The sequence below is a fragment of the Triticum aestivum genome, chromosome 5D (assembly GCF_018294505.1).
Source record: "Triticum aestivum cultivar Chinese Spring chromosome 5D, IWGSC CS RefSeq v2.1, whole genome shotgun sequence".
In the NCBI taxonomy this organism is placed as follows: Eukaryota; Viridiplantae; Streptophyta; class Magnoliopsida; order Poales; family Poaceae; genus Triticum; species Triticum aestivum.
This window is the reverse complement of record NC_057808.1, coordinates 500,244,557-500,262,728: the sequence shown is the minus strand read 5'-3', so window position 1 is coordinate 500,262,728 and position 18,172 is coordinate 500,244,557. Positions and strand designations below refer to the sequence as shown.

Sequence of the window (18,172 nt, the reverse complement as noted above, 5' to 3'; positions counted from 1 at the left end):
GGGAGAGCGAGCTCGACGTCAACGCGCTCCGCCCTCGACGCGACGCGTGCTGGATCTGGCCGCAGCGTCATGGTGGTGGAGCAGTACATCCACCACCTTGCGCGGTGAACAGGGGAGTCGCTCAGCGTGGCCTCTCGCATTGCCCACACGAGGAGGAGAGCCGGCGCACGCCGCGGCCGTAGGGGAAGGCACGCTTCTTCTCGGCGTCGGTGAGGACTTTGACGAGGCCACGCGCGTGGTTGACCAACATCTCCGTGCTAGGGAACCAGCCGCACACCTCCGTCAACTGCGCGCGCCACCCCTCGTCATCGCCGGCGAGGTCCATCATCGCTCTCTGCCAGCCGAGGCTTCTCTCCATCGAGGTGGCTGCAGCGGTCGCCGGCGAGGGTTTTCTCGATCTACTGTAGGTGGTGATAAGAGGGGAGTTCGAACCGGCGCCCGTGGGAGGTGGGTGAGTGTGTGGTGGGGAGAAGAGTGGTACAGTTACTTATTTAATGGCATTTAGGACGTGGGTAGGGGAAATGTACAATATTCTTTCTACCTCCCGCCCTGGTCATAACACAGTAAAGAATTTTTTTGATTTTTGTTTAGAGGGAAACATCTTACTTTATTTAAACAAAGACTGGGATCTCGTCTGCTAATACACTAAGGATACAATCAGGGGCCGAAAGCCTCCAAACCAAAGAAACACAATCGCCTACAGCTACCTTAGCCAAAGTATGAGCCGGCCGATTAACACAGTAAATAATTGAAGCAAGTGTTCTACTCTTCTTCCTTCTCCACTTTTCTGCACATGATAAAAGACAAGCTAAGTTAATGAATGATACAAAATTTAATAATCTACAATGCATACAAACACTTACTTCTGATTTAGTTTGCATTTCTTGCTACGTCTAGTGTGTCCTACCAATTTGCAAGCGCCGCACCGGGTTTTCAACTCATCAAAAGAGAGCGGTCTACCATTTTTCAAGACAGGGCGGCTCTCATCTACCTTTGTTGCACCTTTGCTTGACACTTTCATAGGATCTTTAACCGCAATCGTGTTGCCTTCACCATCGTCCACATATTCAACTACACACTTACTAATGTCATTTGTTTGCTTCAACAAATTTTCCTGTAGCAGATCATACTCATGACTCTTAGCTATCACAGCCTTCAAACTCTCCTGTAACTGATCCCACAAAGCAGGGTGTTTGCATGCCGCATGCATAGCTTCAGACGCTAACACACTGACCTGGCTATATTTCATTCTTTCCCCGGCCCCAGTCCAACCAAATCCCAACAAATCGCTTGTGCGCCTCGCGGGCAGTCCCAACCTTGCTTCTTTCGTGAACCGAACAAGAACTAAACACTTTGGTATTTCAGATATGTTCAAGTGCTTCAGTACATGGAATATGTGCTTGCAAGGTAGACCCTTTCGAATCATTCTTCTGCAGCTGCACCTTATAGTTTCTGCGGAATTTACTGGTGTATACTTCACCCAAAAACGGCGCTTCCGGTTATTCTTTCAGGCCACGATGTACTGCTGTGATCTGTCTCCCAACTTAATTTCTACAATCTCCATGCCATCAATTTTTCTAAGATCATCTTGCAACATATAGAAGTTTGCTGGAGTGAAGAAGTGAGAAGCAGCTATCTCAAGTTGCCTCGAGCTAGTAACTGGCACCGGTAAACTCTGTGAGGCCGTGCAGTCATCTCGCGCCTTATTTTCACGAATACGCACAACGACGTTCTCATAGTGCAAAATCATATCCACCAGGGTCATTTCACTGTCTAGGTGGAGGTGAAGGCATGAGTTCAGGCTTTCACTCCGCGGGTTGCTTTTCATGCCAAGCCAAAACCCCTCTGTTAGATAAGCCGCGGCCCACAGTCTCCTCTTCTTATACATCCGTCTCAACCATGTTATAGTTTTTTCCGACTGCCATCTTTTGGAAAATGCGTGCCATCTCTCCTCAAACGTGGCCGTGGACGTGCTGCAGTACAGAAGAGTTCGGAACTCCTTCAAGGACTTGTGACTGAGGTGAATCTTCATATTTTTCTCTATGTGCCACGTACATATACGGTGCCACACGTCTGGCAAGACTTCGCGAATTGCCTTGATCACCGCAGCGTCGGCGTCTGTGATAACACTCTTAGGCATCTTTTGACACATCGACCTCAAAAGAGTCTGCAGAAGCCACACGTATGTCTCCTCGGTCTCGTCCGAAACTATGGCACAACCAAAAACAGTGGTCTTCCGGTGATTGTTAAGACCAACAAAAGGTATGAATGGCATACCATAGCGGTTCATCTTGTACGTGTTGTCAAATACAAGCACGTCGCCGAAGTCCTCATAGTCATGACGAGACTGGGAGTCGCACCAGAACATCCTATTCAAATGTCCTTCCTTATCTAGCTTGTACTCGAAAAAGAAGCTAGGATCCCTGTGTTTCCTACTGGCCATGATGCCTATGGCTGTGGCAGCATCACCTTTTGAAAGCAGCTTCCTCTTCTCCTTGGCGCAAAGGTTTTATATTTCACGCCTGGTAAAACCAACACCGCCGTACCATACATGTTTGCTGATGAAGCAATCCATCATGTCGTGAATTCTAATCCCTGCAGCTCCCATGGACATTATCTCATGCTTCTGGTACTCTTTGATTTTTCTGTGGGACCAAAGAAAAGGTACCTCGTTCGGTCCTGCCAACATATGGCTATGCTTGTCCTCAAAACTTTCAACATACCAAACCCCATGCTTTTGGTCAAGCTTGACGGTCAGGTGCGCTTCGCAAAAGCAGCGTGTCTCGGCTCTGAGCCTACGGCTGTGTCCTTCCTTGGTTAGCAACTTGCTGTCACGTTTCCCTTGTCTGGAACAATCAAACCGCCTATAACGCATATGACGTGACTCCGTTTTGCTATACCTGACCTTATTCTTTCTAATGCTGAAACCATTATCTTTAGCATAGCTGTTGTAGAAATCATACGCAGCATCGTGAGACGTAAAGGTCATTTCCATTATCTGCATGAACATATCCCTCTTATCATCTGCACTGGGAGTATCTTGGACATTCTTTGCCCCATCATCTTGTGTCACCTACACAATCAAACCACAACCATGAAAACAGTTTTCTATGGTTTAACATTACTTACTTCCATAGAACATTGATTACACACATACCTCACTCATGATGACCGACGACTGGGACTCCCCAGAATCAGGTGCATCTAATGATTCGTCGTTAAGGCCTGTCTCCGCGTCGGATTCACCGTAATAGTCGTACGCATTATGACATTTGGAAATGAACTGAAAAATACAACACAAATACATAATTACTTATCATATAATATTCCAGAAGAAATTCAATTTGCAAGCCAACAAAAATTTTCACTTACGTACCTAACTAATGTAATCTTCATTCGAGAGCTCCGAGTTGTTTTCGTGATCATCATCAAGCTCATCGATCTATAAATTTTCAACACAAAGATTTAATGTTGTCGGATGCCACCAAAAAATTACAACATGACAATGCCACTCACATTAAGATCGTCCCATTCGTTTCCATTCTCTGACCGATCTTCACGATCTGAATTTTCATCATCTGACCAATCTTCTATCCAGTCTTTCATCAGTTCTCCAAACTCCATGTCTACCATGATATCAGTTAACTCCTCGTCCGCCATTTCCTACAACCAATAATATGTATCATCACATGTGCAAACATTATCAATGATGAAATATACAACACATAGCACACGATCACGGATGTAAACAACCGCAACCGAGGCCATTCAGATCTGCCAAACTTAGTAAGGAAGATGGCCACGGCACCCGTCGTGATCACTTTCAATCGCGAGGAACTGCACGATCTCAAAACCTAGCTAGATCTGTGATTACCTCTGCCGCCGGATACCTAGGTTAGCCGCCACATCAAACAACGATACTGGTGGTGTGCACAGCCGACGGCAACCGACGCTACGTGAACCCAGATCACGAGGAGCAGCACTACCGGAACAAGATCCACGATCGCATGCGCCGCCAGGTAGCTAGGTTACCCGCCCCGCTAGGTTAACCACTACCACTGGCGGCGGCAGTTCGTTCGATGTGGCCGCGAGCGAGACTAGAGGGGGGACGCGGGATGCGGTACCTGTGCGCGCTCGTTGGAGATTCACGACGTTGTCGCGCCCGCTGTCCGACGAGATCGCCGGCGACGAGATAGCCGCCGCTGGAGATCTACTACGTGACTTATGGAGCTGCGTTAATGCTCGCGAGATTGATGGAGCTGCGTGAATGATTGGATTCGGCAGGTCTTACGTGGACGTGGGGTCGTGTGATGTTTTTTTTTGACCAGGGTACTATACGTATACGGTCTGGGTTATACAGGGCTAGACAGGGCTTGGATCTGGGCTACGGCGGGCCAGGAAAAAAACAAACTCGCGGGACAAAAATACCCCTCCGAAATTAGGTTAGGGGGAGCACCGGAGCAGGTCTCGATGAACACACCGTCGCCGCTGTCGCAGACGACGCGGGCGCAACCGATGGCCGTCGAGTCGCGCCACACCACCCGCCTGTAGTGCCCGCACGACTCACCCTCTGGCGCCGAGCAGGTGTTGCTGTCATGGTCGTAGTACTGCTTCTCCGACACCCACGAATTCACGGCGTCCGTCGCCGTCCACTCGGTCCCGCCGCCGCCGCCTCCGTAGAGGTTCTCCCCGTACAGGCCGGCCATCAGGAGTATGGATCAGCTGGCAGTCGCCGTGGCGCTGATCCGCGTAGTCCTGCGCGAAGGCTGCAAACGTAGCGTCCCATGTCACCTCCCCAAGGCCCACGTCGGCGCGCGCCGCGTTGTGGGCGTCCATGAAGTCCTGCTCCGAGTTCTGGGCCGTGACCGCCATGGCAGACGCGAGAGCTACGAGCAGCACCACTAGCTTCGTCGAGTACTCCATCGCTGATTAAGCCTTATACAAAACTAATCAAGGAAGATGTATCTGTAACGATGAGATAGACTGCCACCATGCGTACGTTGTGTATTTATACTGCCTGCACAAGATCGATTGCTTCTCTGAGGTATAACTAAGCTTGGAAAGTTTCATAGAAAAAGTATATCTCGACGAATTACACTGGTCAAATTCGAAGCACATGTGCGCGCGTTGAGGTAGTCATATATCATCGTGGGCGGCCTGTTATTTCTTCTGATCGAGATTACCTCTGCCGATGTGGCGGAACTTCGTCATTTGATCTCGTGGCACGAACCTACCTAATAACTCTATCATCTTCATTATCCGAGAAGAGGTCAGGTCGTACTAGTTGGGACACACGTACCTAGTAGCTAGCCAACTAGGTGCTAGTGGTACCTAAACGTGTAAAATGATTAAGTTGAAGAATATTTCTTACGGGTTCAAGTTGTACAATTTGTTAAGTCAATTGGTACTCGCACATTCCCCGCAAAAAAATAAAATAAAAAATTTGGTACTCGCACATAAGAACCTTTTTTTTGCTTGTAATTGAGTCATTCTAATACTGTGTGCCGGTTGGTACATAGGATTTATTTTTCCGTTGGCGATAATATATGAGCAGCTAACATATCTCTTTTATTTTTGCTTTGTCATGCCTCTGTCATTTTCATGTGGATTGCAACTTTGGTAACATCCCCCTACCCCCCTCCCATGTACCATTTTTTATTATGTATTGTGGCTAGAAGCCAATTTGTGCTTCTCCCGGGAACAAGACAAAAGTCAATTTGTTTTTTAAATTGGAATGTTGTTTGTGGTCCTTGTTGTTAGCCAAATGAGTGCTAATTTTCTTGTTCAACTTCACGTGAGATTGATTTAACCTTGGCCTTGGTCGCGGAAATCTTCTTTTGAACGTGTCACAACTTGCTTTATATATAAAGTGGGGCGTGAGCTTTTTCGGTAACGTGGAACAACTCAATCAGCGGAAAGTTGTTTTTGGCTCTTCTTTTGTCTTTCTAGCTATACTGCAACATTATGATCATATTGATGTCCTAGTGCATGGTATTTGGAGATAAGAAAAACTCGGCAACTATACAATGTGTGCAAGTAGGAGTGATGCAAAGTGATATGCCTCGGCAAAGTGGTCGATCGATGATGCAACCGTGGTTGAGCAGAAAGAGGCACGAGACAAGTAAAGAGAGTGTCGAAGACGACAGGAAACATGACTAAGATTGGCTGGAGTGGTGGAAGTTGTCCGCATGACCATATAGGGCAATGATTTGCCGAAGTAGTGGGATACAGAGTGTGTGTGCATTATGACAAAGTGGTGCATCGTGTGATGTTGTCAGTAGAGCGAGAGAAAGAGCTGACCGGCAAGAAGAGGAAGGAAGGTCGGTAATATTATGCTGAGTGTTTCCAGTTTTCGCTCGGCAAATTGGATTTTATGCTGAGCACCCCATGTAATAACACTCGACATACAACCGACCACTCAGCGTATGCAGTTTTCCTTGTGGTGAATGGCAACATGAATTTTGTCTGTACGAGTTGTATCCGAATAAAGAGAATGCACAACATAGAGAACAAGTGTTAGAGATGAAAAAAATGAAAGAAATAAACTTTCATTAGTGGTTTCTATATGTGCTGATTTTTTTCCATAGCAAGGCCACAAATCCCATAATCAACATAAGAGTAGAACTATATATTCATCCATAAACACTGCTTGTTCAATAACACAACTTACTTGAATCATAGCAATACATATCCATCGCCGGTCTAAACTATACTAGCTGTGCGAAGCCGCGGCGGCCTGCCGTGCTTGTGAAATTGCCCATCGTCGGTTTAGCTGTGATTTGTCCGACCGTTGTTTTGGTGTGAGAGATCAAATCAATGTAGCATAGAAGTTTTCTTCTATTGTAGAATATCAAAAGGGAGAGTATATTTGTTGCTGCCGTTCATTGAAAGTATATCTCTCAATTTTCTGTCAAGGGCCTCAAAATGGTTGCGGTGTACCATTGGAGCACCATCCCAATGTAGCAGACATGTTTCTTCAAGCAAAAATGCATGAACAAAGCCCCTAGTATCCTAAAATCCCATGCTACAATCTAGTCCCACGAGTGCCTTGCACTATTTGCTTTAAATTATATATATAAATTGGTTACTTTCACTATTTTGGACAGAATTGGTCACCTAACTCCCAGGCATCTATCTGTCTATCTATTATATTATTATAATGATAGAAAACGAACGGTGAAGATTTGAAATAATAGAGTGATGACAAATAAACGGCAGAGATTAGTTAAGCTCTTCTCGCAAAAAGAAAAAAAAGATTAGTTGACCTCAACGTGGCAACGCCAAGCGATATGCAAACAGAGTACACACATACGTCTTTGGAGGCACATAAGCAAAAGGAGTCCAGAGTCCATACGCTGCCCAACCTTCGCCAGCGATAGGCAAACAGAGTCCACACGTACGTCTACGTAGGCAAGGCCAGCGTCTAAGCAAAAGGAATCCATATGTTTTTTGCGATGAAGCAAAACGAGTCCATATATGCAAGGAGTCCATAGCTCAACCTATTCCATGAAAGCACACGCGGATTCCAGTTGAAGTCCAATTAGTAGTTCTTTTTTTAATACATGATGATGATGATGTGTGTGTGTGTATGAGGACGTGTTATTGTATGACCACGGCACTACAAAAATGCATGGGTGAACAAGAAACACGGCCGGACTACATCGATGTAATAAGAAAGTCAAGCAAAGCTAGAAAACCTCTTACAAATGTCATGATTGATACCCGCTCAAGGAAGTGTGGAAATATATTATATAATAAAAGCAAAACTAATCCGTGTCAACCAATTTTTTTAAGAGGAGCGTCAACCATTTTTAAGCGTAAGATTTAGTTATATACGTTAGATAACTGAATGAACATCTTTTTAAAATGCAATACACAAGCATCGACATCTACAACAAGTGTAGACAGAGACCGGGAGTTATCCTTCTTTAAAAGAAAAAAACTACAACAAGTGTAGAGGGTCGAACGGGTTCAATGGACCAAAACTACATACATTAGATAACTGAATGAACATCTTTTTAAAGTGCAATACACAAGCATCAACATCTACAACAAGTGTAGCCTGATACAGAGGCCGGGGGTTATCCTTCTTTAAAAAAAACTACAACAAGTGTAGAGGGATGAACGGGTTCAGTTTACCAGAAATTAAATGGATGTAAGAACCTTGGAGGTTCTACCAGGTTGATCCATGTTGGCAAATTATTTGGCTCTGCTGTTGATTGTCGCGATTATAATGTACAATTGTGTATATGCATCGGATTTTTCTTAGATTATTATATATAGCAAATTTGTTATTAGGTAGACATAAAATAAAATATTTTAAATATGAAATTTGATATCAGGATCTGCAAGGAAATTATCACTTTAATGTTTTATTAGGTGGACAAGTATTAGGCTATTTTATATATAAGAAATTCAAAATAAAAAGAGAAGGAAGCTACATTAAAAATTCTATACATTATTTTATCGGGGTTGCTAAATCTCAATCGACTAAAACGTAACGAAGTCTCAGTCGATGCTATATTGCTTAGATATTACTTGAATATCCGTGTAAAAAATAAATATTTTTCTTTCTTCCTTTTGTATGTTCTCTCACTTGATTGAGACTTTGTTAAATCTCAATCGACTGAGATCTAGCCACACCCTTATTTTATTAAAATGGAAAATAGGTAAGATTTAACGATAGAAAAGAATGGTTTGAATTAAAAGAAACTGGAAATCTTCACGTTGTAGTTTGAAACTTTCTGGCCAATAGAGTTGAAGAGCCTTGATTAGATTAGGAAGATACTGTTACCTAACAGCCGGATGAGACCAAGAAACATGGCAACATCCCTGGAAAAAAAACACAGCAACAACGGGCAGCCTCGCGAGCATGTGCATCCCTCCACGTGTTGTTGGCAGCCTAGCGCGCCCTTCGCACGGGTAAAATCCAGCATAGTACCGCCAACAGGAGAGAGATTCAGCACGCCGCCACAACATGTGCCGCAGCCAGAAGCCCCGCAAAAAGAAAAGCCCCATAGCTATTGTGCGAGCAAAAGAAACTAAAATCTGAAGAGGTGAGAACTCCATACTTCTATAGGTTGTGGCCTATTTGATTAGTGTGTACACCTCTACCCCACATAAGCCATTGCCAAGTTCGCACGTGACAAATCAATCGGCTCTCAAAGAAAGAGTAAACAAGGTGAGCGAGTTACCGGCACGAGCAATATAAGCTATCTAAAAACCTATCAAAAAGGCATGGTTAGCCAGTTGATAAAACCATCCTTGTGAAATAAATAATACTCTATGTTGTCCGTCCTTTTATAATTCATACCAGACAACATTATTATACACTAGTAGAAAACAGGGCTTTCGTTCGGGCATGGCAAGCCCATTAGTCCCGGTTCAGTCACGAACCGGGACCCATGGGGGCATTCGTCCCGGTTCGTGAGCCCAGGTGGCCGGCCGGGGCCTCGTGGGCATTGGTCCCGGTTCGTATGGAACCATTTGTCCCGGTTCGGGGCACGAACCGGGACTAATGGGCCTCGCTCCTGTCCCACAACCATTGGTCCCGGTTCTTGGCATGAACCGGGACAGAAGGCCCAGATTTAGTACCGGTTCTAGCCACGAACCGGGACAAATGAGCTGCCTATATATACCCCATCGCCGCAGCAGAGCACTCCACAGTGCTCTATTTTTTCTGGCCATCGAGGGGAGGGCATTTGGGTGCTCTAGCTCACCTCCTATGCACATGAGGTGTTCGATGAAATGTCTGAGCCACACTAGTTAATCTTTCTCCTCTCGAAACTCGACGTCCGAGCTCCATTTTCCCCGAGATTTGTCTAGGTTTAGCGGTCCGTCACGTCCCGTCCCCGTCTTCACCGCCATCGATCGCCCGCGCCATCTCGTCGCCAGCACCACCGTGGTGAGCCTCTTGTTCTTATCTTCTTTCTGAAAGAAAAAAAAATTCTTACTTCAGATAGATACTTGTCTAATTTTGTTACTTTTATTATTCCTTCTTATTACATAGTGCGATGGTTTTGGTATCCGCCCCCGTCGGCCCTCGTCCTGTCTATAATTCGGATGTGGTATATATTATCTTTTTATAACTATTTGATTCATTTATTATTTATGACAATTATGCCGACCAACGTGACATATATTTTATTTATCTAGGAGGTGGTTGAACCGGAAATTCCAACCGACCCTATTGTCGAGAGGTTAAATTTAGTTGAAGAAGAAAACAATTACTTGAAGGAAAAAATAAAAAAAATTGAGGAGGAGAAGATGATATTGGAGTTGCATGTTGCGGATGTCGTCGATGATCACAAGATCAAGATGGATGCAATGCGCTTGAAGATTAGAAAGATTAGAAAATATGCCATTCATACCAAGGCTTGGTATCATTATGCCGTTGGATCAATTGTTACCTTGGTTGCGATTATGATCGCATTTGTTTTTGCATTGAAATGTTTTACATAGTTTCAATGTATGGTTTAATTAATTAGATGCTCTGGAGAGCTATATGTTGTTAGATGAGAACTATGTATGTACTTTGGTTTTAATGTGATGATGAACTTCTATTAATTTGGTCACTTAATTATCTATTCATGATGTTCTGTAATGGTTTTTGACACACTTAATTATATACAATGCACGCAGATGAACCGGCAATGGATGTACGGTGACAGACACACCTCCGAGTACATTAAGGGCGTGCATGATTTTCTCGAAGTGGCTGAGGCAAACAAGCAGAATGGTTTTATGTGTTGTCCATGCCCTACATGTGGGAATACGAAGTCTTACTCTGACCGGAAAATCCTTCACACCCACCTGCTTTACAAGGGTTTCATGCCACACTATAATGTTTGGACGAGGCACGGAGAAATAGGGGTTATGATGGAAGACGGCGAAGAAGAAGAGGATGATGACAACTATGTGCCCCCTGAATACGGTGATGCTGCAACGGGGGAAGCTGCTGAAGATCAAGAGGAACCAGACATGTGCCCAATGATGCTGCAATGGGGGAAGCTGCTGAAGATCAAGAGGAACCAGTGCCCGATGATGATGATCTCCGCCGGGTCATTGTCGATGCAAGGACGCAATGCGAAAGTCAAAAGGAGAAGCTGAAGTTCGATAGCATGTTAGAGGATCACAAAAAAGGGTTGTACCCCAATTGCGAAGATGGCAACACAAAGCTCGGTACCGTACTGGAATTGCTGCAGTGGAAGGCAGAGAATGCTGTGCCTGACAAAGGATTTGAGAAGCTACTGAAAATATTGAAGAAGAAGCTTCCAAAGGATAACGAATTGCCTGACAGTACATACGCAACAAAGAAGGTCGTATACCCTCTAGGATTGGAGGTGCAGAAGATACATGCATGCCCTAATGACTACATCCTCTACCGCGGTGCGTACAAGGATCTGAACGCATGCCCGGTATGCGGTGCATTCCGGTATAAGATCAGACGAGATGACCCTGGTGATGTTGACGGCGAGCCCCCCCAGGAAGAGGGTTCCTGCGAAGGTGATGTGGTATGCTCCTATAATACCACGGTTGAAACGCCTGTTCAGAAACGAAGAGCATGCCAAGTTGATGCGATGGCACAGTGAGGACCGTAAGAAAGACGGGAAGTTGAGAGCACCCGCTGACGAGTCGCGGTGGAGAAAAATCGAGAGAAAGTACTGGGCTGAGTTTGCAGCTGACCCAAGGAACGTATGGTTTGGTTTAAGCGCGGATGGCATTAATCCTTTCGGGAAGCAGAGCAGCAATCACAACACCTGGCCCGTGACTCTATGTATGTATAACCTTCCTCCTTGGATGCGCATGAAGCGGAAGTTCATTATGATGCCAGTTCTCATCCAAGGCCCTAAGCAACCCGGCAACGACATTGATGTGTACCTAAGGCCATTAGTTGAAGAACTTTTACAGCTGTGGAATGGAAACGGTGTACGTACATGGGATGAGCACAAACAGGAGGAATTTAACCTGCACGTGTTGCTGTTTGTAACCATCAACGATTGGCCTGCTCTTAGTAACCTTTCAGGACAGACAAAGAAGGGATACCACGCATGCACGCACTGTTTAGATGGAACTGAAAGTATATACCTGGACAAATGCAGGAAGAATGTGTACCTGGGCCATCGTCGATTTCTTCCGACCAACCATCAATGTCGAAAGAAAGGCAAGCATTTCAAAGGCGAGGCAGATCACCGGAAGAAGCCCGCCATGCGTATCGGTGATCACGTACTTGCTATGGTCAATGATTTACACGTAATCTTTGGAAAGGGTCCCGGCGCACTAGCTGTTCCGAATGACGCTGAGGGACACGCACCCATGTGGAAGAAGAAATCTATATTTTGGGACCTACCCTACTGGAAAGACCTAGAGGTCCGCTCTTCAATCGACGTGATGCACGTGACGAAGAACCTTTGCGTGAACCTGCTAGGCTTCTTGGGCGTGTATGGGAAGACAAAAGATACACCTGACGCACGGGAGGACCTGCAATGTTTGCACGAAAAAGACGGCATGCCTCCGAAGCAGTATGAAGGTCCTGCCAGCTACGCTCTTACGAAAGAAGAGAAAGAAATCTTCTTTGAATGCCTGCTCAGTGTGAAGGTCCCGACTGGCTTCTCGTCGAATATAAAGGGAATAATAAATATGCCAGAGAAAAAGTTCCAGAACCTAAAGTCTCATGACTGCCACATGATTATGACGCAACTGCTTCCGGTTGCATTGAGGGGGCTTCTACCGGAAAACGTCCGATTAGCCATTGTGAAGCTATGTGCATTCCTCAATGCAATCTCTCAGAAGGTGATCGATCCAGAAATCATACCAAGGCTAAGGAGTGATGTGGCGCAATGTCTTGTCAGTTTCGAGCTGGTGTTCCCACCATCCTTCTTCAATATCATGACGCACGTCCTAGTTCATCTAGTCGACGAGATTGTCATTCTGGGGCCTGTATTTCTACACAATATGTTCCCCTTTGAGAGGTTCATGGGAGTCCTAAAGAGATATGTCCGTAACCGCGCTAGGCCAGAAGGAAGCATCTCCATGGGCCATCAAATAGAGGATGTCATTGGGTTTTGTGTTGACTTCATTCCTGGCCTTAAGAAGATAGGTCTCCCTAAATCGCGGTATGAGGGAAGACTGACTGGAAAAGGCATGCTAGGAGCGGACTCAATAATATGCAGGGACGGGCATTCTTGGTCTCAAGCACACTACACAGTTCTACAGAACTCTACCTTGGTGACCCCGTATGTCGATGAACACAAGAACAGTCTGTGCTCCAAACATCCTGAGCAGTGTGACGACTGGATTACATGTGAACACATCAGGACTTTCAGCAGTTGGTTGGAAACACGTCTCAGAGGTGACACCACTGTTTGTGATGAGTTGTACTCGTTGTCCAGGGGACCATCTTCGACTGTATTTACTTACAAAGGATACGAGATAAATGGGAATACATTTTACACGATCGCCCAAAATCAAAAGAGCACCAACCAAAACAGCGGTGTCCTCTTTGATGCAGCAACCGAGAGGGGAAAGGACACATATTATGGTTACATAATGGACATATGGGAACTTTGACTACGGACATGATTTTAAGGTCCCTTTGTTTAAGTGCAAATGGGTCAATCTGTCAAGAGGCGGGGTATAGGTAGAACCACAGTACGGAATGACAACAGTGGATCTGAACAATCTTGGGTACACTGACGAACCGTTCGTCCTAGCCAATTATGTGGCACAGGTTATCTATGTGAAGGACATGTCTACCAGACCGAGAAAAAGAAAAGATAAGGAAGAGAATACATCATACGATGAGCCAAAGCGCCACATAGTTCTTTCAGGAAAAAGGGACATTATGGGAGTGGAGGGCAAGACAGACATGTCTGAAGATTATGAAAAGTTTCATGAAATTCCTCCCTTCAAAGTCAAGGCTGACCCAAGCATCCTGATAAACGATGAAGATTATCCATGGTTACGGCGCAATAAGCAAATGACACAAGCGAAGAAAAAGTGAAGACTTTCTCCCGCAACTATTATGATGATACCATGCCAACTTTGTAACAGATGAGTATGATACCATTGTCCGTTTTGTACACGAAGTGCATCTAGTTTTTGACGTAACCCTCTCAACTTTCTTGCACATGCTATGTGGATGAAATGATGATACCATGCCAACTTTCAACCTTTTCAGAGTTCATTTGAAATGCTTTTCAATTTTAGGGTCTTATAGCTCAAAATAATTAGTAAATGCATGAAAAATGGTGCATGAAAAATAACAAATAAAATAAATAAGTAATTAGAAACAAAATAATATAAAATTTATTAAAATATATAAGTAGAAACAAAATAAAATAAACTTTAATAAAATTTATGAAACTAAAATTAAGAAAGTATTTTCTGTTCAAAACATTATAAGAAACCTCTAGTATTATTGAAACTAAAATCATATAAAATTGATGCAACTAAAATTATCGAAGTATTTTTTGTTCAAAATCATTAAAAGCAAAAAGAATTTTCATAAAGAACTTTTTTTGATAGAAACTTTAATAGCAAAAAGAATTATCATAAAGTAAAATAAATAAGTAATTCGAAACAAAATAAAATAAAATAAATAAGTATTTTTTTTGTAAGTAGAAACAAAATAAAATAAATAAAGCAAAAAAGAAAACAAAAAAACTGGGAAAAAAAATAAAAAAATGCCACCTACTGGGCCACCACGGCCTGAATACGACTAGAAACCCATCAATGGGCCAGGATTCAGGCCCGCAGAAGGCCCAGCAAGCCCACAGGCGTAGCAGTGCAAGATTAGGCCCGGAGGCCTGCAGTTCAGAGGAGTTCAATGGAGATGGCGGGGCAGGGCTTATAAACAGGTCCTGCCGCTCCTCGGCTAGCGAGGTGGGACTAAACATCCCACCGCACCGTGGCTTTGGCACGCGCAGGACATTGGTCCCGGTTGGTGCCACCAACCGGGACCAATGCACACCTTTGGTCCCGGTTCGTGGCACCAACCGGAACCAATGCCCGCCTTTAGTCCCGGTTGGTGGCAACAACCGGGACTAAAGGGGGGCATTGGTCCCGGTTGGTGCCACGAACCGGGACCAAAGCTTTGGGTATATAACCAACACTTGTGAAAATTTTCATCTTTATCTCGCAGTTGCCCCTGACGACCCCTCGACGACATCGACGCCGCCAGGCTGCCCCGACGCCGCCCGCCGCCCCCGCCGTCGCTGTCGCCCGCGCCCGTCGTCGCCGTCGAACGCACCCTCGCCGTTGCCGCGCCCTCGCCCGACGTCGTCGCCGCGCGCCGTCCCTGCCCCGACGCGCGCCGCCCCTGCCCCGCGCCCTCGCCGTCACTGCGCCCTCGCTCGTCGCCGTCGCCGCGCCCTCGCCCGACGTCGTCGCCGCGCGCCGCTCCTGCCCCGATGTATTTTTTAGATATATGTATTTTTTATGTATGTTCATATATGTATGTATGTATGTATTTTTACATGTTTTTTGTATGTATGTATGTATTTTTTCAACTGTAATGATGTTTTAAAAATACATATATGCAAAAGTTAGATTTTTAGAAAGGAATTTGAATAGGTTTTCAGCAAGGAATTTGAATCTGGTTCAAATTTCATTAGAATGAAATTTGAAAATTTTGAACTATGGATCAGAAGGTTTTTGGTGAAATGGAGTGTGGGTACTGTCATGAAGTTGGAGTAATTTGTGTAGTTGTAAAAGAGTTAGGAAAATTTAGAATGTGCTAAATATGTCAAAAATGTTTTTTTGTTCATAGAAAGTTTTTTGTTCATATACAGAAAGTTTTTATATATGACTATGGATATATGAGCAATGATGATCCATGGATGTATGCATTGATATATATGAGAAACGATGTTCATAGAATATTTACCAAGTATATATGTATTTTTGTTCATAGCATTTTTTCCATTTATATATGTATGTGGCTATAGATGGATATATATGAGAAATGATGATCCATGGAAAAGTTTTATATATGCAAAAGTTACATTTTTAGAAAAGTTTTATATATCTAGCTAGGAAAGGAAGAAGAAGAAAAAGAAGGAGAGGAAAAACGAAAATAAGAAGAGGAAGAAAGGAGAAGAAGAGGAGAGGAAGAAGAGGAGAAATAAATAAGAAGAGGAAAAAAGAAGAAAAAGAAGAGGAGAAGAAGAAGAAAAAATAGAATATCTATTTTTTCTTCTTCTCCTCTATTCCTTTCTTCTTCTCCTCTTTTTTTCTTCTTTTTTTCTTCGATCTTCTCCTCTATTCCTTTCTTCTTCTCCTCTTTTTATTTCTTCTTCGTCTTCTTATTTTTTATCGGGTATGTCGTTGTCGATATACCCCCTCCCCGATAACATTATTTTCCCATGTATGTATGTCGTCGTTGTCAATATATATAACTCCCTCCCAGATAACTTCGACATGATGGAAGATCGATATTTATACCCCCTCTCGACCGTGATAACTTATACCACGGGAGCACCCCCGGGCCCTCTCGCTCGACCAAAACTCTCGAGGACACCCAAACCCTAGAAAAAAACGATGTCGGTCTCCTACCCCCTCCCGCCACGCCCCTACCCTTGAAGCGTTGCCGAGGCCACCCCAAACCCAGAATAAGCTAGGTCTACGTTTGCACTAATATATCCACCTGCTGTCATGTTTGTGTAATAATTGCCATGTTGTAATATTTGCAGAAACAATGGAGCACGGACGAGACGAGCAAGCAGAAGAGGTGTTGGGGGACATAATCTTAGCCGGAGGTGATATCTTGTCGTATCTTAACAACAATGATGGTCTGGAAGAACAGGGTGAAGAAGCAGGCTACGGTGATCGAAGAGTGGAGGAGGAAAGACATGATTATGATGGCTCCGGTGACCCAATGCTGGTGCAAGAAGGAGCCCGTGGTGACGGCTCCGGTGACCGAACAGAGTCCGGCCAGGTAAATATATTAGTTAAGCCTGCGCTGACTAGCTAATTGATGCATTCATTGTTTTGGTATGTACACATATTAATTAACTCCCGTCTTTCTTCTTTTTTCTAGCCCTCGGGATCGAGCACAACTTCGGTAAAGAGACGAGGCCTGAAGAGAAAGTTGCGCTCGGATGAAAGGTTTGAGATCACAGCAATCGCGCGCGACGGCCAACCGATTGAACCCATCCGGACAAAGGATGCATTTGCTGCTCAGTGCGGGGTTCTAGTTAGGGACAAGATCCCGATCAGCATCCACCAATGGTATAAGCCTAAGAAGGAAGACCCTGAGGTGTCTTATGTCAATGATATGTAGAAAGATGATCTTTGGACTGAGCTGAAGGCAAATTTCACCCTACCGCCAGAGGAGGATCCGGAGAAGGCAGTTAAAGAGAAATTAATCAAGTCTCATGCTCTTAAGAAGATGGCAGACCTATTCAGGAGGTGGAAGAATGAGCTGAAAACGTTTGTCGACAAAGAAGAGACACCAGAATTCATCGTCCGGTATGAGAAGATCAGAGATCACTGGCCCGCATTTGTGGCCCACAAGACATCAGAAAAGAGTAAGAAGATGTTAGCGACAAACAAGAAGAATGCTGCGAAGAAGAAGCTTCACCATCGCACGGGGTCAGGTGGCTACTTCAAAGCCCGGCCTAAGTGGGCCAAGGCTGAGAATGATCTGCTTGATAAAGGGATCGAACCACAGACAATGAACTGGCCAGACCGTTGCCGGACTTGGTTCTTCGGGGCTGGTGGAAAATTGGACCCTGTATCAGGGTGGTGCGTTTGGACGGACGAGCTTTTGAGAATACCAGTCAAGAGGATTCAGCAGTATATCGATGCAGCGTAGGAAGGGACGTTCGTTTCAGACAGAGAGAACGACGAGCTCACAATGGCCCTCGGGAATCCCGAGCACCCTAGACGGACACGAGGCACGCCAGGCTCTGTTCCGTGGAAGGCTGGTTTTCCGGACGCAGGCGGTTACAAAAGCCAGGAGAGGAGGAAAAAAGTGGAGCAGACCCAAATTCAGAAGCTGCACGAAAGGGTTCAAGCGCTAGAGGAACGAGACGGCAATCTACATGCCGAAACTACCCCCGAAGCTACCCCACCATCTCAGCGGAGAAGCAGCGTAGCTTCCACCGAGCTGCTTCAGCCGGAGCATGTCTTGACAGCTCCTGCTAGCTACCCCGTGGATGCTATCATGGAG

General features: G+C 44.9%; 1 pseudogene; it reads right to left on the bottom strand.

The window, feature by feature from the left end:
• The window catches only part of LOC123123203 (pathogenesis-related protein PRB1-3-like), a 35,719-nt pseudogene extending 30,778 nt beyond the window's left edge, over positions 1-4,941 (bottom strand).
• Positions 4,942-18,172: the final 13,231 nt, after the last annotated feature.